The 23,954-nt window shown below is 36.0% G+C and overlaps 1 protein-coding gene and 1 long non-coding RNA gene across 2 annotated transcripts in view; one reads left to right on the forward strand and one right to left on the reverse strand.

Moving 5' to 3' along the window:
* The window catches only part of LOC136042568 (diphthine methyltransferase-like), a 54,034-nt gene extending 50,644 nt beyond the window's left edge, over positions 1 to 3,390 (reverse strand). The window contains exon 1 of the mRNA XM_065727564.1: positions 3,311 to 3,390. The gene's annotated coding sequence lies outside the window, so the exon portion shown is untranslated. The remainder of the gene's footprint in view (positions 1 to 3,310) is intronic.
* Positions 1 to 16,719, forward strand: part of LOC136030956 (uncharacterized) — a 71,001-nt gene extending 54,282 nt beyond the window's left edge. The window contains exon 4 of the long non-coding RNA XR_010618399.1: positions 16,644 to 16,719. This is a non-coding gene — a long non-coding RNA (uncharacterized LOC136030956). The remainder of the gene's footprint in view (positions 1 to 16,643) is intronic.
* The last annotated feature ends 7,235 nt before the right edge of the window (positions 16,720 to 23,954 follow it).

Below are 23,954 nucleotides of genomic sequence, written 5' to 3' on the forward strand. Positions count from 1 at the left end.
TCATCTTCACTAAGTTTTCCTGGCCCTTCAATGACCTTTAAACCATGAAAAGATGCTTCTTGTTGCACGGCTATAATCTGATCTAGTTTTTGCTGACCATCGCTGTCTAATTGACCATATAGTCCTCTTTTTACTGAAATGTCAGTTTTGGGAATATTGTCCCATTTATTATATCTGTAAAACAAAATGAGTATCAAACAGTTCGTGGTAACAAACTGTAGTAAGGAGCGACCCGGCTCAATGGTAACCGAAACTCCTTAAAGCCGGAATTTAAAACCTTAAAACCGAAACGGAATTTCGATACCAATAGTTACATCAAAAGAATCTGATTTCAAATATATAAGTTTCATCAAGTTTAGTTATACTCATCAAAAGTTACCGAGCCTGACAAAACTCCCTAAAAAGTAGAATCATAGAATCTTAACGAAAATCACACCATGAGATTCAGCATATCAGACAACCCTGTTGTAGAAGTTACTAGCTCACATATACAAAAATGTGGAATTTCGTATTTTTTGCCAGAAGACAGATCACGGGTGCATGTTTATTTTTGTTTTTCCAGGGGTGATCGTATCGACCAAATAGGCCTAGAATATTGCAAGAGGGCTCATTCTAAAGAAAATAAAAATTTCTAGTGCCCTTTTTAAGTGACCGAAAAAATCAGAGGGCCCCTAGACCCCCTTCCCCGCTCATTGGTTTCACAAAGTCAACGGGTCAAAATTTTGAGATAGCCATTTTGTTAAGCATATTCAAAAACCTAATAACTATGTCTTTGGGAAGGACTCAATCCCCCACAGGCCCAGGGGGGAGGGCTGCAAGTTACAAACTTTGACGATTGTTTACATATAGTAATTGTTATTGCAAAGGGTACAGCCGTCTTTTCAGGGGAATTTTTCACAGTGGGGTTGGGGTGGGTCGGATCTTTCCAAGGAAGAATGTATCATGAGGGAATAAAATTTCCATTAAGAGAGAGGGGTGGCAGGATTTTCTAGCATTATTAAAAAAATAAGGTAAAAATAGATAAAAAAAAATGTTTTCGGCTGGAATTAAGGAGCAGCATTAAAACTTAAAACGAACAGAAAATATTATGTATATAAGGGGGTTCGTCTCCTCCACAATAACTTGCTCTTTAACCTAAAGTATTTTTAGTAATTTCTACTATTTATATCGAGGTCTTTGTGATTCAGGGGTTATTATTCAAGAATTGGGATGAAATTCGAGCTTTAGTGTTAAGACAAAGGTATTGAAGATTGGGCGAGCCTCCTCATATACGTAAGAAAAATATACCAAAATAGAAGTTCGTTAATTTAGTTAATTCGCAAGTTGCGTATATTATTACTAATAAAAACGTTCGAAAAAAAAACAGTTCTAGTTGTATTTTTAAGTAACCACAATTGGAGGGCAACTAGGCCGCCCCCACCCCTTTTTTTTAAAAGTATCCATGTCAAAACATGTATTAATGCAAAAACATTCCGAATTAAATTAACAAACATTTTTTTTTTAACTGCAAGTAAGGTTAAGTTTTAAGAAAACTTAAAACGAACAGAAACTATTCCGTGAATGAAAGGGGTTTTCCCCTCTTCAGGCAATTAAATAAAAAAAAAAGTTTTTCCAACTGAAAGTAAGGAGCGACATTAAAACTTAAAAAGAACAGAAATTATTCCGTATATGAAAGGGGCAGTTCCCTCCTCAACACCTAGCTCTTTACGCTTAAGTTTTTTTTCAAGTTCTCTTTCTCGCAACTCTACTTTTTAAAACAGTAAAAAACTTTAGCGTAAAGAGTGGGGCGCTGAGGAGGGAACAGCCCCTTTCATATACGGAATAATTTCTGTTCTTTTTAAGTTTTAATGTCGCTCCTTACTTTCAGTTGGAAAAACTTTTTTTTCATTTAATTGCCTGAAAGAACTATCAATTGGTCTAAATTGATCTAAAATAATTTATTAGGCCTGCCATTGGCATTGCTCAGCAGTTTTTCGAACTAATCACGCACATGATCAATAGAGTAAGTACATTAGAGTATCCTCTCGTATGAATAACACTGTTCTATGTAAAACTGTTCTAACCGTTTAAGAAAGTAGCCTTATTCTATGGAAATACACAAGTCTGTGACATAAAAAGATTTTCTTGTGCAAAATGCTCGAATGTAGCAAAAAAGAATAGTTATTAAAATTTACAGGGGAGAATTTTATACAGAAGGAACTTTCTCTAATAGGGGTTTTAATACGAGGGGGGGTGCTCCAAGGAAGCCCCTTGAAAAAGAGGTGGCAAATTTCTTAACAATATTTGGAAAAATGACAAGAAATTAATTAAAAAAAGTAGTTTTTTAAACTGAAAATAAGGAGCAACATAAAATATAAGATAAACAAAAGTTGGTGTTTAATAAAATCCTTATCTTAGGCTTGCTCTTTACGCTAAGTTTAACTTTTTGTTCCTATTCTAAAGAACGAATCCTGGAACATAAGGGATGTTTATTCGAATAAGAAGCTTTTTCTAAAAATCTTTAGCATGAACAGCAAGGAATTATTATTAACATTGGATTTACCTTTAACAGGATAGACTGAATAATAAAATTATACTACGTACATAATTATAAAACAATAGAGGAGGAAATTAACTTGCCTTCGGAACTGTCCCAACTTTCTCCTTTTATTTAACGCTGCTGCTTTCTTATTACCCATTATCTTCTCATAGAACAATATTAGATACAATGTAAAGAAACTTCTTTACAATATTAGATACGACCCAGAGATATCAACAGGCAGTTTACAGCTCTGATGAGTAACACCCAATCATATGTGTTCTCTCCCCAAAACCACCCACTGCATTGAATCTCCTGACGATAAACCCAAATTCAGCACTTGTGCGCCCTCTCGGATTCATTGAATATTCTCAATTTTCTGTTTTTTATAGAACTTTAAACTGCGTTTTTAAGACAAATTTAAGCAATATTGTAATTTTAACCACGCAAGTAAATAGATCAGGAAGTTCTGAATACAACGGTGTGTATATTGTTTTATTTTGATCGAAAATAAAGATATACAAGATTTTTAATGAGACCCTACTTTTCAAAAGTATTTACAAGGTTTTTGAAAGATAAAAAAAAAATAAGGAAAACTAAAAAAAATCTAAGATTGAGATTTTCAAGAACACAGTCTTCGCTATCGAATGGTATCTCTATCTTAATCTTGTGGTGAAGTACAAAGAAATAGAAGCTTCCAGAAATTTAACATGGGAAATCGGAACAGGGATCATAAACCTTAAGGGTTTAACTTATTATTATAAGATGGTTTTTCCGATATTGCTTTCTCACCTTTTTGAGAGTCCATATGGTACTGATTTGTCTTGATTTATTTCAACATCCGCCTAAAGAGTCCTTACAAGCTTCACCTTAATGCCCTTGGCTTGCACAGTCGCAATATTTATATCAGCATTAGTAGCAGTAAGCGCATGGCACCTTGGGTTTCTTCAACATCCACTTAATACCACCAAACATTCCTGAAGCATTTCTGATGCGCCTGCTTGACATTGTTTGTGGACGAAATGGCGTGTTTCGAATTAGCTTCATACAATTTCTAAATATCCCGAATTTTTCACCTTTGGGTGAAAAAAATTTCACATTAAGGTTTAATAAATTATTTGATAGCAGTAGCAGCAGTTGATTTAATAAATTATTTAATAGCAGTAGCGGCAGTAGAATTAATTTTAGTAGCCTAAGCTTTTTTAGATAGGCAGATACATACATGTTTATTTACAACAAGAATTAAATCATATAAACAAAGAGCGCAAATGCCTAATGGCATACTTAAGCGCGTGGCTTTAGTACTTTTTACTTTAGTGGCAGTAGTAATAAAAGAAGTAGTAAGAATAGTAATAGCAGTAGTAGTATAATTGGAAGCAGTAGCATTAGGATGGAAATATTTCCTTTTGGTTAGTTCAACATCCGTCATAACAAGCCCTGTTATTTTCAACTTCACACATGAAACTGTTCCTAAGACATTGCTGATACACCCTTTTGCCAACCTGCATACAAACAGCGTGTTGTGATTAAGCTCACCTTCTCCCCTCACAATTTCTTGAATGTTTCATCTTCATACCCTTAGGTATAGTTGTAATTATTGTCACAGAGGTAATATTGATATTTCTAGTAGAAGTATTGAATAGCGGCAGTACTACCAGCATTAGTAGTATTAAATTATTGCCTTTTGGCCAGTAGAACATTCCTCTCATTTAGTCCTGGAATTTTCAATTTAATACAATTAGCCATTGCTAGGACATTGCTGGTATGTCCTGCTGATAACCTGTATCTTCATGTGTTTTTAAAAATTTTCATCTCAATGTTCTTCCTTACAAGTTGTTGCAATATAAGTAGTAGTAGTAGTAGTAGTTGTAACATTAGTAGTAGTAGTTATAGTTCTAGTAGTAAAAGTAGCAGTAAAAGTAGTATTAGCAATAGTGTCAACATATTGCCTTTTGATGAGACTATCTTTCCTTTTAAGCAATCTCTGAAAGTTCCAACTTAATACCCAAATCATTTCTTGAGATCCGTTATATGACACTGTTCATGCGCATAGCGTCTTTTGATTCAATTCGAATTTCCCCTCATTATTGTAAATAGAATAATGTGTTAGAACTAGTGGTGGTAGTTTTAGTAGCATTGATAGGAAGCAAATATTGTTTTTTTTTATCAAACCTTTTATAATTTCCTGGATTTTCCAAATTAAGATACTCAGTTATTCCCGTGTTACACCCTTTTGATAATCCGTATACACATAACGTGTTTTGATTTAGTTCAAAATTCTCCTCAACATTTTCTGAAAGGCTCATCTGAATGCCCTTCGTCCTCTTGGAAAGTTAAAGTCAAACATGCATACCTTTCTAAATAGCATATGCTATGAGTAAACAATGCAAGAATTGCCTAGCCTACAGCCCTTGTCCTTAGGACTGTGGGTAGGTTCGCATCCTAAAAGACGTAATTACTGGGCCTTTCAACAAGGCTGAACAAAAAAGATCTCTTAAATTTTGATCGGATATGTTTTGTGGAATGATAGGAAATCCTGATAGGCTTAGGTTGGTGACTACTCTCCATTCTATTTTTACTCTTAAAAAGGGCACTAAAACTTCCGACTTCCATTCAAATGAGCTACATCTGACTCAAACTTTATATTCTCCTCAAAGACATAATTTCTAGACCTTTCAACTACGCTGAACAAAATGGCGATCTCAAAATGTTGATTAGATGTGTTTTTGAAAATGATGGGCGTGGGGGGGGGTTGCTTGCTGCCTTCCAATTTCACTAATAAAAGGGAACTAGCCCTTTCAGTTTCTAATCAAATTAGCCTTTTTGAAGATTTCTACGACAACAAATGGATATATCAAAGTTTCTATCACATTCGTTTCAGGGAAATATCAGGTATGGAGGTGGTGGATCCACCTTCTGATCACTTCGAATCCCAAAAAGGGTAGGCTACTAGAACTTCTTATTACTAATCCAATGATCCCCCTCCGAAGTTCATGCGATCACTCTTTCTACATAAATCTTATATGCCCCCAGGGCATAGCTTACAATCCTTGCCCTGAGGGTAGTAAGGGGGTTGTGTCACCCTGAAATATATAATTTCCAGACCTTTCAACTACGTTGAAAAAAAATGTCTATCTCAAAATTTTAATTGGACGTGTTTTGGGAAATTATGGGCGCGGAAGGGTGATTAGTGGCTCTCCAATCACTTTTGCCTATTAAAAATAATACTAACCCTTTTAATTTCGAATCGAATAAGCCCTTTTCGAAGTTTCTACGACAACAAATGGCTGGCTCAAAATTTCTATCAGATACATTTCGGGAAAATACGAAGTGTGGTAGAGGGGGTCATCTACCCTCTGATCATTGTGAATCTTAAAAAGGGCACTAAAATTTCTGATTACTAAACCAACAAACCAATGAACCCCCTCCGGAGCTCCTACGACCGCCCTTTATATAGAAAGCTTAAATGCACCCAGGGCATAGCTTACAATCCTTGCCCTGACGCCCGTGGAGGGGATTGTCATCGTCAAAGACATGATTTCTGGACCTCTTAACTACACTGAATAAAATGGTTGTCTCAAAATTTTTCTTGGATATGTTTGGGGATATTGTGGGTGTTGGAGGGGGACTAGTGCCCTCTAATAATTTTTGACTATTAAAAAGGGCACTAGCCCTTTCAATTTTCGATCGAATGAGCTCTTTTTGAAGTTTCAATGACATTTCTTCCAATACAAAGTGCCCTGGTCTAAGAAAAAAAAATGAAAACATAATACATCGTGCCCTCATCGCTCTTTACTTAGGCAGCATTATTGCACTTCCTACGATGTTATGATAATTTATTATCATTTTGGTCGTTTTTCCCTTCAACATTCTTCAAGAGATTCAACTTACCACCCATAACTGTTCCTGGGATATTGTGCACACCATTTTTACAAGCCAGATGTACATGGTATCTTTTGATTTAGTTAAGCATTCCCAGATGGATCAGTTAAATACCATTAGCAAATCCTTGATAAATTACAAATACGCTCTTTTGACAACCGGGGTACACATAGCGGTATTTTGACCAAGCTTGACCTCTCCCCCCTCAACATGAGATACCTGAGATATTGCAGACAGTCATTTTGATAACCAAAATGCATATTATGTCTTTTTATATGGTTGAAATTCCCAATCGACAATTCCTGAAAGTTTTAACTTAATAATTTCAGCTGTTCCTTAGATGCTGCAGCTACACCCGACAACAACTATAATACGCATAATGTTCTAAATTCAACACATCCTCAACAAGTTTTGATTGTTTGAACTTGATACCCTTCCCTAGCCATTCATGAAATATTAAAGATTATGCTGTTTTGACAACCAAGATACATATAGTGTCTTTTGATTTTGTTTAAAATTCCCCTTAGTATTTCATGAAAGTTTCAGATTAATACCGGTAGCCCTTTCTAAAATCGACTAAATAATTAAAACACACTTTTCTTGACTGAAAGCAAGGAGTATTAAAACCTAACAGAAATAATTCCGTGTATGGAGGAGGGGTTGGTGCCTATCCTTCGACTTTCTCTTGTTACAATAGAGTTGTTAGTGCTTTAAAAAAGCTTCTTATTCCAATACAACGACTCTCATGCTTCAGGATTCCTTCTTAAAGAATTTGGACAAAAAGATAAACTTAAACGTAAAGAGCGAGAGATGAGGAAAGGGTAGCCCCAATCATATGTGGAATAATTTCTGTTCCTTTTAAGTTTTAATGTTGCTCCTTAATTTTAGTTTAAAAACATGCTTTCTTTATTTAACTAAGTAAAAAAACAAGTTTTTTAACTGTAAGTAAGAAGCAACATTTAAACTTAAAACGAACATAAATTATTCCGCATATGAAAGGGGTTGTCCCCTCCTCGACACCCCACTCTTTGCACTAAAGTTTTTTTTATCGTTTTTAAAAGTAGAGTGGTGAGAAAGAGTTAAACTTTAGCGTAAAGAGCGGGGTTTTGAGGAGGGGACAACCCCTTTCATATACGGAATAATTTCTGTTCGCTTAAGTTTTAATGTCGCTCCTTACTTGCAGTTAAAAAACTTTTTTCTATTTAATTTCTGAACGTTTTTGAATTAATACAGGTTTCAATTTTGCTCACTATACGCGAAGAATTAAAACAAAATTTGCTTATTAATTTCACTTTTTTTTAAACTTACAATGGCTTTATAATAACCTAAGTTTAATTTTTGTTCCAGTTATTTAAGAATGAGTCTTGAATCACAAATGCTGTTTAATTCGAATAATAACCTCTTTTAAAAGTAAAAAACAAAAACAAAAAACTTTAGCTTAAGAGCGAGCTGTTGAGGAAAAGCAACCCCCCTTAAATACGTAAGATTGTCCGTTCGTATTAAGTTTTAATTTCACTTTTTACTTTAAGTTATTATTATTTAAGTAATTTTTTATTTATTTAATTGCTGATCGTTTTTTAAATAATGTTGTGAAATTCATTTGCCACTTCGAGGAAAAATCCATTCCTCCACTGAAAATTGCTCCATTGAAAGATCCTCCCACGAAAATATACTTAAAATATTCCTGGAAATCCCCTCCTCCTTCTGTAGAATTTCCCTGGAAAATTTCCGCCAGGATATTTTCCGTCCCATGGAAAATTTTCACCGTGGAAAATCCTCCCCCAAAACGTTTCGCATATATGCTAGTACCAAGTATATATGTAAACAATAGTGGAATTGCATAACTTGCAGCCATTTCTCCAAGGGTCGTGGGGATCCTGTCCTCCTCGGAAAAACAGGTATTGCACCTTTCAACTTTGCTGAACAAAATACCTATCCCATAAATTCGATTGAATGTTTTAGGGGTAAGGGGGCTTTGAAGGGGAGCTAGTTGCCCTCCGATCTTTTTTCCCTTCAAAAGGCCACTATAGCTTTTAGTTTCCGTTTGAATTAAATAAAAAAACAAGTTTTTTGAAATGAAAGTAAGGAGCGACATTAAAACTTAAAACGAACAGAAATTTTTCCTTATATGAAAGGGGCTTTTCCTCCTCGACACCCCGCTCTTTACGCTAAAATTTTTTATTGTTTTAAAAAGTAGAGTTGTGAGAAAGAGTCAAACTTTAGCGCAAGGAGCGGGGTGTCGAGGAGGGAAAGCCCCTTTAATAAGGAGTAATTTCTGTTCGTTTTAAGTTTTAATGTCGCTCCTTACTTTCATTTCAAAAAACTTGTTTTTTTTATTTAATTTCTGAAAGTTTTTGAATTAATGCATGTCTGATTTTGGCTCTCCGTACATAAATTATTAAATGAAATTTGCTATTAATTCTTTTTTTGGCTAAATGGCTTTCTCTTAGTTTTGATCAGACGATTTTGAGAAATAAGGGATGGGGAAGGGGGCCTAGTTGCCCTCCAATTTTTTTCGGTTACTTATAAAGACAACTAGAACTTTTAATTTTTAACGAACGTTTTTATTAGTAAAAAATATACGTAACTTAAGAATTAACTTACGTAACAAACTTTTATATTCTTATATTTTTGATTATATATATGAGGGAGTTTGTCCCCTCGTTAATACCTCGCTCTTCGCACTAAATCTTAAGTTTTGTCCCGATTCTTTAAGAATGACCCCTGAATCAGAAAGGCCGTAGAATAAATGGTTGAAATTACTAAAAATAATTTAGCATAAAGAGCGAAGTATTTATCTCCTTCTAAATACCTTGCTCTTTATGCTAAAGTATTTTTAGAACCCCTCATATGCGTAATAATCTCTGTTCGTTTTAAGTTTTAATGCTTCTCCTTACTTTCAATTGAAAAAACTTTTTCATGTTTATATTTTCATTGTTTTTTTTTTTTTTAATAGTAATGCTAGAAAATCCTGCGCCCTTTTCATTGAATTTCTCTTCCCCCATGAAATATTCCTCCAAGGAAAGAACCTCCCATATAGTCCCCTCCCCTCCCACACCCAAACAAAAAATCCCCCTGAAAACGTCGGTACACTTCCCAATAACCATTACTGTATGTAAACATTGGTCAAAGTTAGTAACTTGCAGCCCCTCCTCCAGGGACTGTGTGGGGGAAAGTCATCCCCAAAGACATAGTTATTGTGGTTTTCAACTATGCGGAACAAAATGGCTATCTCGAAATTTTGATCCGTTGACTTTGGGAAAAAAATGAGCGTGGGAGGGGGCCTAGGTGCCCTCCAATTTAACACTCCAAATAACACTCTAGGACCACTCGGTCGATACGATGACCCCTGTGGAAAAAAAACAAAAAAAAACATATAAACACGCACCCGTGATTTATTGAAATCAGCATAAAAATCCGATTCTTTTGATATATCTTTTAGCATCGAAATTCTGCTTTTTAGAGTTTCGTTTACTATTGACCGGGTCGCTCCTTACTACAGTTCGTTACCACGAACTGTTTGATAAGCCCAATCACCTATGATAATCTGTTCGACGCGATTACCCAAGAGAGAAAAAAAAAAATACATCTGCGATCTCTGCAAAATCCCAAATTTGACGTTTTTGTGGATAGGAGCTCGAAACCTCTACAGTTGGGTTCTCTGATAGATTAAATCCTATTATGTGATTTGCACTAAGAACACTAGATTTTTTGGGCAGGTGGGGGGGTATTTCCTTCGCTTTTTCAAAAATAAAGCAAATTTTCCGAAGCTTCTAGCCTTTGATGAGTAAAGCTAAACTTAAAGAACATGTATTTTTTGGAATCAGCATAATTATTATTGAGCTGAATTACTCCGTACTTACAGTTCGTTACCATAAATTGTTTGATATAAATGTACCCAGATACACTTCTTTGAAAATCTGGATGCACCAGGTGTCTTTTGGTTTGGTACAACATTCCCCTCAGTATTTCTGGAAATTTTCACGTAATAGCTTTAGTCGGTCATACGACATTGCAGGCAGGCCCTTTTGACAACCTGGATGCACCGTGCCATTTTGACAAGCAAAATGCAGTTAAGCTCTTTTGATATTTTTCAATAGTTATAGCTGCAATAGCAGAAGTTGCAGTAGCATTTGCAGTCACCATCGCAATTGCAGCAGTAGCAGCATTGCTAATAGTAGTAGTCACTGTCCCAGGTAGTAGCAGTTGTACTTAAGAGTTGTAGTCGTAGGTTGTTGCACTCGCAGTCGCAATTAGTCGCAGTCACAATTGCAATTATTCACAGTTGCAAATAGACATATATGCTGTCGAGTAACATCCGTATTCACAATTGAAAGTAGTTGCAGTCCCACTCATAACTTATCTCAGTCGCAAGTAGTCACTGTCGGAATTATTCACAGTCTTAACTAGTTGCAGTTGTAAGCAGTCACAATCACAACAAGTAGTCAAAAGTCCTGGTTGCAAGTAGCCGTAGTTGAAATCTCGAAATCGCAAGAAGTCAAACTTCTAAAAGTCACAAGTAGTCATGATCATATTTACAAATAAATGTAGTCGTAAGTAGTCGCAGTTGCAGTCATGGTAGTAGCAGCAAAAGTGATCCTGAAAATTTCAAGTAGATACCCTTAGACACCCTCTTTGATAATCTGGATGTCGAGTTGCATTCATATTAGCACTTGCAAGCAGTTGTAGTCAGAGTCATAAGTCTTGACAGTCACAATTAGTCCACAATCGCAATCACTATTAATATGTAGAAGACATCCCCTTTTTTATAACCTGGATGCATGTAGTGTGTTTTAATAAGGCTTAACATCAACCTTAATATTTTCTGAAATTCCACCTTAATATCCTTAGCCTTTTTTGAAACACCAAGGATCAAGCATTTCCAACCTTTCTCAATAACAAATTCTATATGCAAACATTGGACCTGTTGTGTAATACACAACTTTTATCCTGGAGCTGCGGGTGCATAGGGTCCACAGAATTATAGTTTTTAGATATTTTTGCTATTTGGAACGAAATGGCTATTTTATAATTTTTATCAGTATTGAGTGGGAGCATAAAGAAGGACAGGGGGGCCTTTAGCCCTCTAAGCAATGTTCAACATACCCTGAAAGTTTCAACTTAATACCCTTAGTCGCTCCTCAGATATTGCTAATGAGTCCTTTTGACAATCCTGCATGTAAAAACTGAGCATAACTTGCATTATTTGTCCTCAGGGCTGTTGGAGGCATAGTGCTCCCAGACGCACAATTGTTAGACCTTTTGACTATTTTGGACAAAATCTCTTTCAAAGTTTTCACCAGTGTCCAAGGAGGATCTAGAAGGGCAAGGAAGAAGGCTGGTTTCCGTATGGTAATCTTTCAATATCCCCATCGATATAACTTGAAAATTTCAACTTAATCCCCTCAGTCGTTCCTTTGATATTGCCTACACGGTCTTTTGACAATCATCCTGCATATAGTGTGTTTTGATTTTGTTCAAAGTATCACCTCAATATCTTCTGAAATTTCACCTTAATACCGTAAGCCTTTTAGAGACCAGGGATCAAACATACTCTCTTTTTCTAACAAGAAACCTCATATGTTAACAATGGACTGCCCTTGCCCTTGGGGTTGTATGATAAATATCAACACCGCATGTATAGATTTTTTTACGTTTGTCCTGTTTTGAAAATAGTGTCTATCTCAAAAATTGATAAGATTTCTATGGGAAAAATAGGCGTGGAAAGGGTGCAGGTTGCCCTCTTATCCCTTTTGACTTAAAAAAAGAGCTCAAGAATTTCCCATTTCGAATTGAATGGGGACATTCTGAAGTTCTTACAACCACCCCTTATATAAAGTAATTCCTGAAAGAAAATTATACTGATACATCGAAGTCTTGTGGCTCTCTACTATCGGCAACGCTAGAACGTTGGCTCTGATAACATTTTCAACTCTGACATTAGATCCCGTTCCCCTGATTGTCCAAGATATAGGTCTAAATAATATTTTTGCATTGAATTCATTGCTCGATGTAAAATTGAGCCCATAATGAAATATTCGATGCTCAAGGTGCATACGAAGCCCATTAAAAATAACCAATTCATAGATCAATAACTTGCACATTTCTCATCAGATTTTTTTAATGTTCTTTTTTCAATTTTGGGTCAAGAAGAATTAATTTAAATAACACACATATGACTGATAACGGGATGTTTGCAAGAAAAGAGCTGTTTTTTTTATTGCCATGATAAATTACAGAATTATCCTGTAATCGTTAGATGAAATTTTTATGTCGAATAAATTCTGACATATGGCCTTGTAATAATTACTTCCATTATAACAAGTTTCTTATTGTTTACTTTTTTATCAGAGCATTTGGTATGTTTAGCATGGATACAATATAATGCAAGACAGAACAGGATTGTTCAAATTAGATGATGGTGATGCGCCGAAGGGCTCTGAGGTCCCAATGAAAATCTATTTTCATTATGTTACTGTTTATTACCAAACTAGGACCATCTATCTAGGAAATCAAACATCTGCTCAGAAACTATTGAATAAAAACTATCAAAAACATTACGTAGTAGAGTTTACATTTGAACACATAGAATGGAGTTTTCGTATTTTTTTTTTTTTGTAATATTTTACTGTTGCCGACTGATGCCTCGCTATTCCGGAAACTATCCAAATACGAAAAATCCCTTCTTTTTTTCAACGGACAAAGCGCAACTAACTACTGCAATGAAACGCAAAAATATGCATTTACTATCAAGATTTCACTAGAACAGTAGTTCTCAAACTCTAGCACGTGTAATCCTATGGGGTAAACAATTTTCTTTTTTTTGGGGGGGGGGGGGGCACATGACCAGCCAAAAAAAAAAAGTAAAACAACCCTTTAATTCTAGGACTAGCAGAATAATCAGATTTGTCTTTCTGACTCTCAAGTGGTTTCAGTGGGGACACGTTGATGTGCGCGTGCCACTAAGGCTTAGTCATCAGAGTGGCTATGAAGGTCGGCTAGTCTCTCGCAGTGCTTCCACTTTCCCCGACTTTTCGAGGTTTTCCCTGAAAATCTAGAAAATCCCCGAAAAAATGACGTTCCCCGAATCCCCGAAAACTCCCCGAATTTCGTTTTTTTCCCTTGATCTACCTGAAAATAGAGTTAGTGAGAGGCTCACTGTTCGTTCCACAATTTTAATAAATACATTTTCGATGCATTTTAAATACATTTAAAGACATTTTCGAAAAATTGTTTGTAAAATTAGGCAAATTACTATGTGTTTATTTTTTTTATCTAGCTGGTATAGATGGGTCTCGGAACTTATGTTCAGTAATTATGCTAGTACCAAAATTCTTTTTATTTATTTTAAGTTTCTCTTTGTAAAACCCAATCTTACGCGTGGAGATGTTAAAGGTAATTGTCCGGGACAAATTTTTAACGGCATTGAATTGTCTAGACGATTAAGTATAATCAATTAAATTAAGTAATCAAGTAAAATTAAGTAAATCAAGTATACTGTTTAGGTTTTCTTTTCGGTTCAGTGTGAGAGCGTCATCTTCTTTCAAGAAGGTAATGTTCTTCCCTCCATGTTGACCCAGATTTCCTAGCTTCATTCAACTCCATGTTTTCAGAGAAAAATCCCAACGAGATTTATTTTGCTCATTGGCGATCTTTGGCCATGTAGAAAACAGTAAAAACTCTGCCTTAATTAAGTGACACATTCGGAAAGGCAATTTATACATTTTTGTAGATAGGAGCTTGAAACTTCTACAATAAGGTTCTCTGATACGCTGAATCTGATGGTGTGGTTTTCGTTAAGATTGTATGACTTTTAAGGGGTGTTTCCTCCTATTTTCTTATATGAGGCAAATTTTCTCAGGCTCGTAACTTTTGATGGATATAACTTATCTTGATGAAACTTATATATTTAAAATCAGCATTAAAATTTAATTCTTTGTTTTTAGAGTTTGGGTTACTATTGAGCCGGGTCGCTCCTTACTACAGTTCTTTACCACGAACTGTTTGATATCGGATTTAAGATCAGTTCAGTTACCCTTTCAGCGTTACATGAAAGGCGTTATTTTAGTCGTTACTTTTCATGTTTTGCTTTTACTCTTCTTGCTCTCCACCGAGGATGTTCTGCAATAAGTGTAGGTCTTGGTTGAAATGTTTGCAATTTTTTTTTCACTGGATGGAACTATCCTCGTTTGTTTTTATGTATTGCCATTTATAATCTTGCCATGCTTAACCAGTGTGGTGTCAATAAGTGATCTATTTATTTGTATTTGCTTTAATAACCAAAGGTTCATGTTTTTGAAAGGTCATTGGTTGCAATTTCGACTTGCTGAATTAATAATGGTCTAAAATGCTGCCAAGCAGTTGAAACACTTCTAAAATGTTGAGGGGCTAGCAACCCCCTTCGAATATAGGGAATTATCTATTTGTTTTAATTTTGATGTCATTTTACTTTTATTTTAAAAGCAACTGTATTTTCTAATACCATAAAACAGCTGAAGTTGAAGATTAAAACAGTTTATTTTGGGCACACTTTTAATATAAATAGCAGTTGATATGAATAATAAAGACCTCTGGAGCATTAACGAAAATCCAAAAACGTTTGTGATGGCTGGTTATGATGGAATACTAGTAGCCTCGTAGTGGAGTTATCACTGCTCTTGCCATACCCCTTTGCCCCCTAAAATAGAGTTTGTATCACATTCTCATAATTTTATTCGAGAGGAAAACTAAGGAGTTTTTGCTTCCGGTGGAACAAGTTACTTAGTGACAAGTTCATAGCTGTAACTTGCGCCAAAAGGACAGGACACAGTACTTGTCGGTTATTCAGTACTTGACCGGTTAATCCTAATGAGACATCACAAAACACGATGATAAAACAATAATTTAGAAAACAATATAGCAACCAAACTTAACTCAACCTAACGCAACCTAACCTAAGCCTACCTAACCCCTAACCACCTCTATATATTAAATAATTAGTTATAATATTGCTAAATCGGTACTTATCAGTTATAGTGACAACACTTAAGTTCTTCATATAAGTAGAATCGGTTTTTCTGACCATGTATGAAATATATGGATTGGTAGAGAACAGCGTCTGACCATGGATGTTGAAATGAAAATTTGGTTAGATTAGGTTAGGCCAGATTAGATTCCATAATTTGTTACTAATTTTGCTACTTTATATCTAAAAATGTAAAGCATTATATTTTCATCATATTTTGGTATATTTCACTAGGATTGAAAGTCAGAAAAGCCGGTTCTACTCAGATGAAGAACTTGAGTGTTGTCGCTAAAACAAGTTAGTATCGATAAATCATAGCATTTCTCACTCAGAATAATCAAATCATAATCAGTTCTAGACAAGAGAATTGGTTATTGTCAGATGTTACACTGCGTAATTCTTGAAAGTGTTTCCATTAACCGACAAGTACCCAAGGCACTTATATGGTTGAAGTATGGTAAAATCGTCATTCTATGCTGGAACGTTAAAACCCTAGGGCTGCAGAAAAATAGTGTACCAAAAAACTTACACTGAGAGTATAGCTCTTAAAGTAACAAAGACATCAAAATAAAGCATTTTTTTTGTCCCTGCACCAATTTTATGTCTGTTCATACCTAAAAACCACAATTTTCTAAGTTTTCTTTTAATTATTTCAAAATATGACGTTTTTGGGGCTATACCACATCTTGTAAGCATTGCCATGTTGAAGTGTGAAAATACACGAGTAAAACTAACTAGTTCATTTTTGACAATGCTAAAAATTCAAACATTAACAACCTGTTAATTCCAAAAAGAAATAAATCTCTGAAGAAAAGGTGCTTTTTATTAAGCTGTCGGGTGCACTGAGCTGCTCAACTGATTTTTTTTTTTTTTACCAGTAGCCTATCTCTTTTTAAGTTTGGTGTCGACTACAACCATAAGCCACGAACATGCATACGGAGATTTTTTTCATTAAAAATTGAATTCCTAACATTTCCTAACTTATTGAGATAATATACTGTTGTGCAAATTTTCACTTAACCATTTCAAACAATCTTATTTCATTCTCACTGTCCTTGGTACCTTACTTTTTTTGCAGGGACAGTGTTCTGTTTGAGAACTTGTTTGAGAGAGATTTGAAACAAAAACAAACTAGTACGGGCAGTTCAATAACATGGCTTCCATTTGGAATATGGTAAATATAATTTTACCAGGTATTCTTTGAGCTGGATATATGGATTATTTGTTATTTTTTATTAGGGCCATTCTCTCTGCCTAGAATGAAGTACACAAACCCTTGAGTCTGCATAGATGGGACCAGTGCAGCGAATGTGAGTGTTTTATTTATATTTTATATGATAGATTTTCATGAGTTTTATAGTGTTTAATAATACTTAAATTACTTACTAATATTATTTCCAAAATATATTTTGATTTCACAATTAGGTTCGTTTTTTAAGCAAAGGACAGGTATGTTTACTCCTTGGATTTGGGCTTAAAAGTGCCATAAATTTGTTCAGTACAACAAACACTTTAAAAGAAAAAATGACAAAATTAAAAATGAAAAAAGACGATCTTGTTAAATAATCATAGAAGAAAAACATATTTTTCTTGCTTTTGTTCTTCTGCTCAAATCTCACCTGTCACTTTAACGGTCATTTATCTCGGTTTCTCATCAAGTAAAAGGTAAAAAGTAAAAAAGATTCCTGCGAAAAAATTAGCAAACCCCACCTTCTTGGGCATCTCGAACGGGTCGTGCGTGAGCGAATTGTTGATCAGTTAATTTTGTTTACCGTCAGTAATTTATATTCAGTTGTAGGTGTGAGTGTGAAGCGTCATGCTCAATATTGGGGAATTTAGGTAACGCCACTTCTCTACGCACAAGAATCTTTCAGTTTTCTTAGCGGAGACAGAAGTGAGAAAAAGAAGAAGGATGGTCCCTATGCCGGTAAGATAAAATGAACGCTGCCGTTCAAGATCAAAACAGTGGATCAGCACCTTTCGCTGATGCATGGAAAACTTTAGTTCTACACTGGTTAAATTAAATTTGATTCCTTTCCCTCCTGCTGGCCTAGGTAAAAGTCATCTGACATTGGAATGTTAAATGGACGTGCCACACCCCTGCACTTGCAAAGACTAAGATTCACACCTCATCCAGGAGCAATAATTTAAAATTTTAAACTAAAGAGGGGTTCAGTCCTTCCAAGTAGTATACAATCCCCCCAAAATGGTTCTTATTTGAAGTTGGAAAATCAAATAACAGCCAAACCAAAAGAAATAAGTGTTTCTTATAACAATATTCAAGAAATATTTCTCAATATTTTGGGAGCCGAGCCGGGACCAAATTTTTTTTTCTTGTTTTTGCGCAACAATGTGTCTGGGGAAGATCATAATCATTGCCTCAAAGCAAATCTATCTTAATTGAATGAAAAATAAAGTACAGTATCAGTCACAAAGTTTTGGTGTTTGACAGTAAAGTAAAAAAAACACAAAAAAAAAAATACTAAATAATTTTTGCTTAACTGGCATTAATACTAAAAATTAGATTTGGCTCATAAAAATGGGAATTTCAAACTTTATTGCAAGGTTAAGCATATTGTACTGTTAAGCAGTCTAGGTATTGGCTAAAAAAGACAGGAATGACAGAAAAGACAGGAATAGCCAATAAAAGGAATGTGAGTAGCTAATTACATATGCATACTACTATGTACATACTCGTACACTAAAAAAAGTATAAAATTTTCAGGCTCACATTTAATGTTCATTACATTGATATTGCTTAAATTTGCAATATTTGCTTTTTGCCTTTAACCAACCTTAATAAAGATCAGCAATGGAGCTTGAAGGGAGAGGTACAATCCACTTTAGAAATTTTCCGCCTTACCTTTTTACAATTTTTATGCGCATGCCCTACTGGTAGGCAAAATGCACTGGTAGACTTCCCACAGGAAATTCCCCCCGTGTAAATTCCCTTCGGAAAATTTAACCGAGGAAAATTTCCCCTGGAAAATTCCCCAGTGGAAAAATTCTCCCTTGGAAAATTCCCCCATATTCAAAAATAAGCTTCCGAAAAAGAAATTGTGACAAATAAAAATAATGATGAAAAGAAGGAATTCTAGAACATTCCAAATGTATTCCAAATTATAGACAAAATGTATGTGACCAATTATGATAAATGAAAATAATGATGAAAAGAAAGAATTTTAGGACATTCGACATGTATTCCAAAATATTGGCAGAATATATGTAGCAGAATATTCTTTAGTCTTTATTTTTACATTTTGGGGTCTAAGTTATTAGAGCAGGTTAAGATAGAGTTAAATAAAATAATATGAACATATGAAATTAATGGGAGGTGTAGATAACAAGCTGGGATTAAGAAGTACGAGAAATTACTTCCCGTGGCTTTGATCTGGCACCGACAAGAGGCGTCACTATTATAAAAGTGTTTTAGGGGAATGAGTTTTACCCACTGATTAGACCGACAATTTACTGACTATTAAGATTACTTCATTTTTTGCTCTTTGACAACTGGGACTGATCTTCTTTCATTGATTTTACGTTATATAACTCCATCAACCCCTTTTCCTGAAAAAAAATTAGCTTTCAGAACGAACCTAACTTACTTGATTTATATTCCATCCTGCCTTTGTGGCTATATTGGGGCTTCTTCTCTTCTCACTAGTTTTTGACTATGGCGACGGTGTTTTATTATTTCTGGTGCTACATGCAGGAGTTGGGGGAGGTTCCAACCATTGAAGCTGTCATAACATCTCTTACGGGGTCTGCCACGTGGTCGTGTGCCATGTATCCATCCTTCGAACCTGATTTTTGGGAGTTGATTTGATGACACTCGTTCGATATGACCAGGCCAGCGGAGTTGCTGACATCTAGTTTGGTCCGTGATTGTGTTGAGCGGTGGAGGAGTTTACGGAGGTCTTCATTGGATATTTGGTGAATGTAGGTGATCCCTGATATGCTACCGATACATTTTGTTTCAAATGCAGAGATTCGACGTTTATCATCAGCTTTAATTAACCAGGTTTCACTAGTATACATACCAATGGACATTATGAGAGAGTTAAAGAGTCAGTCCTTGAATGATTTTAATAGTAATTTACTTTTCTAAATTAATGATAGGCTCTTGAAGCTTCTGATTTTAAGGCCAAATACTAGTAATTTAGAGGTTATAATAATAGAGGTTAAAATACTGCCGAGATAGAGGAAAGATTCGTTATTTTGAATTTACTCTCCTTTTACGGTATGGCTCTGGATCCAGAGTCTCTAGATACTTACATGACTTACTTCTTTCCTGTGTTGACAACCCTCCCAAGGGCTTCAGCTGCTGCCACTATCTCGTTTGTGTCTATCTCGTTTTTTCAGGAAGTTTTCATGACTATTAATTTTTACAATGTCGTCTGCGCTTGCTAATTTGTCGACAAGTTTCCTTCCAATGTACGCGCCGTCTCTGGTTTTAGCAAATTATAAAGCTGCATTTAGAAACAGATGAGGGGATAGTAGCCAGCCCTGGAGGCAACTCTTCTGTCAATCCCTCAGGCGTCTGAACCTGGATACAGAAATTCAAATACATATCTTTGATTAAGGTTACCATGTTTTCGGGGATTCCATAATGCAGAAGTATGTGTCAAAGCCCGTTGTGCCATATTGAATTGAAAGCCTGTTTAACGTCAATAAAAAGTAAAAGGATCTCTTTCGCAATTTTTATATATTTCTCCAAAAGTTGCCGGGTGGAAGATATATGATCTATATTAGATCGATCTTTTCGGGAGCTGATATTCCTTTAAAGTGAGGTCTGTCAAAAATTTTAGTTTGTCAAGTAGGAATTTCGTGAGGATCTTCACGGGTTGGCTTATCATGCTAATTGGTCTGTAGTTTTACATTCGCCTTTTTCAACCTTTTTGTAAAGGGGGACAATCATGACTTTCGTCCGGGATCCAGGGAAGTAGCCCGTTTCCCAGATACCTATTGTGACTTTATGATAGATGTTTACTAGTTCTTCAGGGCCTGTCTTAAGTAGCCCTGACTGTATACTATCTGGACAGGAGCTTCATTTGTTTTCAGGAATTGTATAGCTGCAACAACCTCTTCTCTTAACGGTGGTAGACTTGGGGCTCAGTTTCTTGCAAAATTGTTCCTTCCAGCGTTCCCGCCTCTCCTCAGACTCTGTGATAAGTTTTCCAAGTTTGTATAATAGGGTTGTTGCTGCCGCAGGTTTCTTTTCCGACAGATCCCGTACTTTTTTGTACTTGTAGTGGCAGTCATCTTTTTTGAAGGCGTCTTCACATTCATGGTACTTGCTCTTGACGTATTAGCGCAGAACCTGCCATATTTTTTCTCTACAAGACGTTTTAGCCTCTTGTATTCATCCTGGATTTTTCCATCCTGTTTGTTGGCGCTATTACGTTTTCCAGAAACGATATCGATGATTTTGGGTTTGATCCACGGTTTATCAGAACGAATCTATACTTCTAAGATTTAATTGACCATTTCTCTGATGATTAAGGCGCAGACGGTCCATTTCCTCTGAGGTTGGGACTCCCGTGAGTTGGATGCTTGAAAGCTTATTCGAGAGAACGGTTTTATGCTTGTTTCTTGTTTTGATGTTTCTCAGCAAATGAACACGGTACCTCTAGTAGCTTTTCTTGGGTGATTAGGGCTTTCGGAGATACAAGCAAAGTTCAGACATGACTAGAATATTGTCTGAGTCAAAATCACTACTGGCTGAAGATCAGTATTGACGACTTCCAGCGCTTGCCGACCAGTATGAGGTCAATCATAGTTGAGGTTCGACCATCTGGAGATCTCCATGTAACTTTTCTGTGTTCTCTATGTCGAAACATTGTGTTGGTAATTAAAAGCTCGTTATCACGACAGAAATCTATGAGCATTTCCCCCTAAGGTTTTGTTGGTCATGTTCGAACTTGCCCATTACGTCTTCGGAACCAGCATTTGATTGTCCGACGATGTTGCTAGAGTCCCCAATCACGAACAGAACATCCTTCTTAGGCACCTGGTCTATGGTGTTGGAGCTGGGTAAATACTGGCCTCTTTTCTGAATCGAGTGTCGTCAAGTCGGATAAATAGTTGTGGGTTGCCCCGGACGCGGTAATTTCAACTTTATCATTATCATCATAAGTATCATCATTATTTTTACTATTCGTATCTTTAGATATAAGACCGTCGGCTGTCCCGGACGTGGTAGCATAAGTTTTTATTATATTTTTTGCCATTTTATAACTATATAAAAGAGAAGAAGTTTCGTGGCTGTTTTGTCAGGATAGCGGTATGCCATTTCTCTCAACCCTTAGTATAGACCATTGTTCGGGGTTCTGGATCATCTGCCCTTCACAGTTGTCTCTCTAAGAGGTAATCCTCCCTTTCAGAGGTCTACAGCACCGAAAAACTTAACCCATGTTTGGGGGAAGATTTTTAATCTCCGGGAGGTATCACGCCGGTGGTCCCTATGTGGCGTATGTCTTAGGGGCCTTTCTCCTCTTACGCCTGTATTTATGACCCCCGGGATAAGGTGTCCTAGTTTCAATTATGGACCCCCAGGAACTAGGTCCCCCTTGGTCCCCGCCTCCTATGGAGGTGCGCAAGGGTGCCAATAGAAAGTTTTCCAAGAGGAGGGGGCATTTAATCTTAAAATAAAATCAAACTCAAACCAAAATTACAGAAATATTTATTACTTTGGTAGATTATAACAGATGTAGACCTGTCTTTATGCAGTTTCCTACGCCTTAGAATAGTTTACAGAAGGAGTAGAAACGCTCAAGAATCAACCTGCCTGTATAGATACCAAGTTTTAATTTTATAAAGGTCATACAAAATGTACCTGTTTCATAACAGGACAATTCTCCCCATCGAACTTAAATCCTTATGTATTCACAGATTAAAAAAAATAGAATAGTGAAAGGAAAACAAAATTTAAACTTAATTATCCATCTGTCAGATTGATCCTCTTTCTTTGTATTATCCTATTCAACTAAATAAAATGAACAGGTTCAGAAAAGAGAATCTTATCAAATAGTTGGTGATAAGAAACTGAAAGTAAAAAGTGACCTAAAAGTTCACCTAAACTAAAAACGATATTCTGATGACAGTTACTAAACCGGCAGCATTGGCAATTATTACTTACTTACTTAGATCTTCCTACGCCTAGGGACGGTTGACCTCCAACTTGACCGATCTCGTGCCAAAGACCAAAGTTCATTCAAAGTGGCTCGGACACTCTTTGCTTCTTTCTCCAGGGATCTACCAAGTGTGCTGCGTAGTCTTCCACTCCCTCGAATGCCGGGTGGGGTCCGACACCATAAATCGTGTGGGAGGCGTCCTTCACTCATGCGGGTCTTTCTCCAGTGCGGGTCTATGCCCCCAATACTTACATCTTCTCATTCTGATCTCGTCGGTCACCAGTGGTTGTTAGGTATCAGCCCTAATCTGGGCATTTGTTACTCTATCGGTCCAACGTACCGCAAGGATTCTACACAGTCAATTATTCTCGAAGCTAAGTTGTCTTTTCTCAGCATTCTTTGAAAGGCTCCAGGACTCGCATCCATATAAACCAAAAATCTGATTTATAAAAAAAGGGGAAACACCCTCAAAAAGTAAGCGATATTATTGAAAATCCTTCTATTAGAAACATCATATTAGACAACCTTACCGTAGAGGTTTCAAGCTCCTATCTTCATAATGCGGAATTTTTTTTTTCAGAAGAAACATCATCGATGTATTTTATTTGTTTTTCCCCAGGAGTGATTGCATGAAACCGAAGGTCCAAGATAATTGTGAGGGAGCTCATTCAAACGTAAATTTAAACTCTTTTTAAGGGACCATATAGATTGGGTTAGGGCAAAGTTTTATTTTCTACCATTTTAGGGCACCAAGCTATGACTTTACTCCAAAGAGGGCGAATATTTAAAATTTTGATAAGCTGATTGATTTAAAAGTATCATAAATATACAATGTTTGGGTGGGGAGAGGAGGGTTATTTTTTTGCTGGGAGGATTTTGCGTGGAGAGAAAATTTCCATGAAGAGGCAAGTTTCCAGGGGGTGAACTTTTCACGGTAAATTTTACACTGGGAGAATTTGCCAGAATTCCTTTACAAAATTTATTTATGTAGCTTTCTTTCTCTTTACCGATTCGATTTTACGGGTGAAGATGCCAAAGGTAATTGTCCGGGGTAAATTTTCGCCAGGCTTGAATTTTCCAGAGGATATTTGTGTGGCGAGGGAGATTTTTCCGTGGAAGAAAAGCCAGGTATCCTGGTGATATTTAAAAAAAACGACCAGAAATAAAATTTAAAAACAAGTTTATTCAACTGAAAGTAAGGAGCAACATTAAAACTTAAAACGAACAGAAATGGGGTTACCCCCTCCTCAACATCTCGATCTTTGCGCTGAAAATTAAATTTTGTTCCAATTCTTTAAAAATGACTCCTGAAACTCAAGGTTTGTTTAATTAGAACAATAAGTAACTTATATAAAGTACCGAAAAACTGTAGCGTGAAGAGCGAAGTGTTGACTGGGGGGGGGGACCCACTCTCTAT

Source organism: Artemia franciscana, chromosome 1 (assembly GCF_032884065.1).
Source record: "Artemia franciscana chromosome 1, ASM3288406v1, whole genome shotgun sequence".
NCBI classification, from domain to species: domain Eukaryota; kingdom Metazoa; phylum Arthropoda; class Branchiopoda; order Anostraca; family Artemiidae; genus Artemia; species Artemia franciscana.